At 50.3% G+C, this 5,151-nt stretch overlaps 1 pseudogene across 1 annotated transcript; it reads right to left on the bottom strand.

The window, feature by feature from the left end:
- Nucleotides 1–2,006: 2,006 nt before the first annotated feature.
- Nucleotides 2,007–3,187, bottom strand: LOC308266918 (actin, cytoplasmic 1-like; annotated as a pseudogene). Its single transcript has one exon. The product of its transcript is annotated as an actin, cytoplasmic 1-like (transcript).
- Nucleotides 3,188–5,151: the final 1,964 nt, after the last annotated feature.

The raw sequence follows: 5,151 nt of genomic DNA, 5'->3' as shown, positions 1-5,151 counted from the left end.
CGTGTAGCTTGGAGATATAATGCCCCTAGGTTCAAACCTCAGCACCACAAAAGAAGGAAGAGGAGGAAGAGGAGGAGGAGGAGGAGGAGGAGGAGGAGGAGGAGGAGGAGGAGGAGGAGGAGGAGATGAGGAAAAGGACACCAGCTTAAGGTGTCTCGGGTGAACTTCAGGTGCGGCTGGTCAGCCTCAAGGTACCTCCAGCAGAGGTGTGATGTAAGCACGGCCCGGGGCTGCAGGCCCATCTCCGCCGACCCACGTGTATGGGCTTCTGGAATCGCTCCCTGGGCCACCGCCTGCCGGTCTAGGTCGTCCAGATCCAGCCTTAGGAAATGCAAACAACTGTGGAAGGTTGAGGGACACAGGCTGGGCACCGTCACCTCGTGGTCAGTTCCTGAGCCAGGACCTGAGGGTGTGGGCAGAGCCCAGGGTGGGGAGAGAAGAGGGTTGCTGGTTTTCCTAAAGTTTGAGCAGCTACCAGAGGTGCTGAGTAGTCAATTACTACTGCTGCAGGAAGTCAGTAAACTTCATTGTAAGTGTAGTACCAGAATTGAACCCAGGGGGGCGCTACCACTGAGTTACATCGCCTTTCTTCCTTCCTCTCTCTCTCTCCCTCCCTTCCTTTCTTCCTTCCTGTACTAGGGATTAAACCCAGGGATATTTTATCTATTTATTTGTTTTTTCATTTTGAAACAGGGTCTTATTAAGTTGCAGAGCCTGGCTACAAAACTGCAATCCTCCTGTGTCCGCCTCCCATGTACTGGGATTACAAGCCTGCACCACCCAGCTCATTTTTTGTTGTTGTTGTTCTATTCTGGGGATTGAACCCAGGGGCATTCTAAGCTACATCCCCCCACCCTGTTTTTTTTTTTTGTTGTTGTTGTTTTGTTTTATTCTAAAACAGGATCTCACTAAGTTACGGAGGGCTTCACTAGTAGCTGAGGCTGGCCATGAACCTGCGATCCTCCTGTCTTAGCCTTCCAAATACTGGGATTACAAGTGTATGCTACCACACCCAGCTGTTTTTGTTGTTTTTTGAAACAGGGTCTCCGTTGCTGAGGCTGGCCTCAAACCTGCGATCCTCCTGTCTCATCCTCCTAAATACTGGGATTACAGGTGTGCACCATCATGCCAGCTTGTAATTAAAAATTTGAAGGAGAAACCCTACAAAAGAGAAGCTTAAGGCAGCTGGAGGGCCGGCTAAGAAAATTGCACCTCACCATCCCCAGGGTGCAAGGCCCCTGCTTCCAGTATGGAAGTACAGAGCATTCAGTACTCTGTTGGCTACGTTATAGTAGTAGTTGTGGGGGCATAGGGAGAGCTCCATGGTAGAGCTCAGATGCCTGGTACACATGGATCCTGCATTCAATCCCAACACCCCTCCAAAACATATATAAGTTGTGAGCAATTAAGTTGAATTTTATTTTTTTTAAGGTGTGCACTTTATTGAACTAGTCTCAAGAGTGTAACAAGTAAGCCCTGGCTGCCTCCACGCCTCAGCCCACTCCCAGGGAAACCAAAACCCTTCATACATCTCAAGTTGGGGGACAAAAAGTTGGGGGGCCTTGATGGCTGACCATTAAAAATAAAATAAAAAAGTATTAAGGCAAAGATTTTTAAATTTTGCATTACATAATTTACACAAAAGCAAAGCTGTCGCCTCCCCTGTGTGGACTCAGGCGAGGACTGGGCCGTCCTCCTTGAAGAGGAGTGGGGCGGCTTTGGGGAGGGCGAGGGACTTCCTGTAACAACGCATCTCACTGTTATTTGAAATGACTATTTAAAAAAAAGAACAATGTACAATCAAAGTCCTGGGCCACACTGTTGAACTTTGGGGATGCTCGCTCCAACCGACTGCTGTCACCTTCACCGTTCCAGTTTTTAAATCCTGAGTCAAAAGCGCCAAAACAAAAAACAAAAACAAAACAAAAAAGGAAACAAATAAAGCCATGCCAACCTGATCTTGTTTTTCTGCGCGTTAGGTTTTGTCAAGAAAGGGTGTGACGCAGCTAAGTAACGTCCGCCTGGAAGCATGTGCGGTGGGCGACGGAGGGGCCGGATTTGTCTACTCCTGCTTGCTGACCCACGTCTGCTGGAAGGTGGACAGCGAGGCCAGGTGGAGCCGCCGATCCACATGGAGTGCTGGCGCTCAGGGGGCGCGATGATCGTGATCTCCATGGTGCCAGGGGCCAGGGCTGGGATCTCCTTCTGCATCTGGTTGGCAATACCTGGGTACATGGTGGTGCCACCAGACAGCACTGTGTTGGCACAGAGGTCCTTGCGGATGTCAACGTCACACTTCATGATGGAATTGAAGGTCGTCTCATGGATGCCACAGGATGCCATGCCCAGGAAAGAAGGCTGGAAGAGCACCTCGGGGCAGCGGAATCGCTCATTGCCAGTGGTGATCACCTGGCCGTCAGGCAGCTCGTAGCCCTTCTCCAGGGAGGAGCTGGAGGCTGCGGTGGCCATCTCCTGCTCGAAGTCCAGGGCAACATAGCACCGCTTCTCCTTGATGTCACGTACAATTTCCCTCTCCGCTGTGGTGGTGAAGCTGTAGCCGCGCTCAGTCAGAATCTTCATGAGGTAGTCTGTCAGGTCCCGGCCAGCCAGGTCTAGACGCAGGATGGCATGGGGAAAGGCGTACCCCTCGTAGATGGGCACGGTGTGGGTAACCCCATTGCCAGAGTCCATCACAATGCCAGTGGTACGGCCAGAGGCATACAGGGACAGCACAGCCTGGATGGCCACATACATGGCTGGAGTGTTAAAGGTCTCAACATGATCTGGGTCATCTTTTCACGGTTGGCCTTGGGGTTCAGGGGAGCCTCCGTCAGCAGCACCGGGTGCTCCTCAGGGGCCACGAGCAGCTCATTGTAGAAGGTGTGGTGCCAGATCTTCTCCGTGTCGTCCCAGTTGGTGACAGTGCCGTGCTCGATGGGGTACTTGAGCGTCGGGATGCCTCTCTTGCTCTGGGCCTCGCCACCCACATAGGAGTCCTTCTGGCCCATGCCCACCATCACGCCCTGGTGCCGTGGGCGCCCCACGATGGAAGGGAAGACGGCCCAGGGGGGCATCGTCACCGGCGAAGCCGGCCCTGCACATGCCGGAGCCGTTGCCAACGACGAGCAGCGATATCGTCATCCATGGTGAGCTGGGTGGCGGGCGTGGACTGGCGGCGGCGGAGCAGAGAGGGGACTGTGCTCGTGGGGTGGACGCGATCTCGCACAGAATGTGTGTGTGTGTGTGTGTGTGTGTGTGTGTGTGTGTGTGTGTGTGTGTGGTGTGCTGGGGATTGAACTCAGGGGCATTCTACCTCTAAGTTACAGCCCCAGCCCTATTTTATTTTGAAACGGGATCTCACTAAATTGCTGAGGCTGGTTGCAAACCTGTGATCCTCCTGTCTCAGCCTCCCAAATAAGGGGACTACAAGGGTGTGCCCCCATACCCAAGTAGAGTTCTAACATTCTTTACATGAATAAATATGTTCTGAGTTCAAACAAACAAACGTAAGATAAACTTTTGGAACTGACACACATGTAAATTTGGAACTGTTATTTATTTGACTCGTGTAATTATTTATTGCAGCACTTGGGGTGGAACCCAGGGCCTCGCACACAGTGGGCACCAAGGTATGTCCCCAGCTGAAACGTGCAAGATCTAACAGGAAACTGGGCCGGTTTCACCAGAACAGCGGAGTCAGGTAGCACCTTCTATTTCTTCTTTGGCGTCTCAGGAGCTTTATCCTGAGATATTAAAAATTCCCCCAAGTACTCTGCAGGCAGACAGAATGTGAGAAGGATTTTCCCCCAGCCCGTAGTGACAACCTCGCACACAGTCACTGAGTTATATTTAGCGTCCTCTCTGGGATTCGCTGCAGCTGACAAGAGAAAGCGATGAAAGTTCTCAAGCTAAATTGGAGGAGTGGGTGGGATCAATCACTAAAAAAAGAAGAACACAGAACTACTTCCTTATCTGGCTTTGCAATGTTGGCTGTGGGTTAGAAGATGCTGGGAAACAGGGACAAACACAAAATCCAGAAGAGGTTCTAGAAACTAGATTGAACTCTTGGAAGGATGCACTGTGTCTTTCCATGGACTTCAAAAATACTATGGCTGAGCCGGGCGTGGTGGTGAACGCTGTAATCACCGCACTTGGTAGGTGGAGACAAGAGGATCATACAGGTTTGAAGCCAGCCTCTCTGGCGTAAGAGATCCTGTCTCCAAATAAAATATAAAATAGGTCTGGGAGTGTAGCCCGGAAGTAGAAGGGTTCCATCCCCAGTACCACCAAAAAATAAATAAATAAATACTGTGGCTCAGCCGGGCGTGGTGGCACACGCTTATAATCCTCCCACTTGGGAGCCTGAGACAGGAGGATCGCATGGGTTTGAAGCCAGCCTCAGCTACTTAGTTTCCAAATAAAGTATAAAATAGGTCTGGGATTATAGCCCAGAGGTAGAAAGCCCTGGGTTCCATCCCCAGTACCACACACACACAAAAAAAAATACTATGGCTCAGCCAGGTGTGGTTCCATCCCTATAACACACACACACACACACACACACACACACACACACACACACACACACTTATTTTTTTTTTAAATCTAAGAGTGGTAGCGCACACTTGTAATCCTAATACTTGGGAGTCTGAGACAGATGGATCACATAGATTTGAAGCCAGCCTTAGCAACTAAGTGAGACCCTGTTTCCAAATAAAATATAAAATAGGTCTGGGAGAGTAGCCTGGAGGTAGCCCCTGGGTTCCATCCCCAGTAACACACACACACACACACACACACACACACACACACACACACACTATGGCTAAGAGTAGTGGCACATCCCTGTAATTAGAGTACTTGGGAGGCTGAGAAAGGAGGATCACAGCTTTGAGACCAGCCTCAGCAATGTAGTGAGATCGACCTAGTAAGATATTATTTCAAAATAAGTAAAATAGCTGGGCGTGGTGGCACACACTCATCATCCCAGTACTGAGGAGGCTGAGACAGAAGGATCACAGGTTCATGGTCAGCCTCAGCTACTTAGTGAGGCCCTTCATAACTTTGTGAGATCATGTTTCAAAATAAAGAATAAAAAATAGGGCTGGGGGTGTAGCTCAGAGGTAGATTGCCTGTGGGTTCAATTCCCAG

The sequence above is a fragment of the Muscardinus avellanarius genome (assembly GCF_963383645.1).
Source record: "Muscardinus avellanarius genome assembly, chromosome: 9".
Taxonomy (NCBI): Eukaryota; Metazoa; Chordata; class Mammalia; order Rodentia; family Gliridae; genus Muscardinus; species Muscardinus avellanarius.
This window is presented reverse-complemented; position numbering and strand designations above follow the sequence as displayed.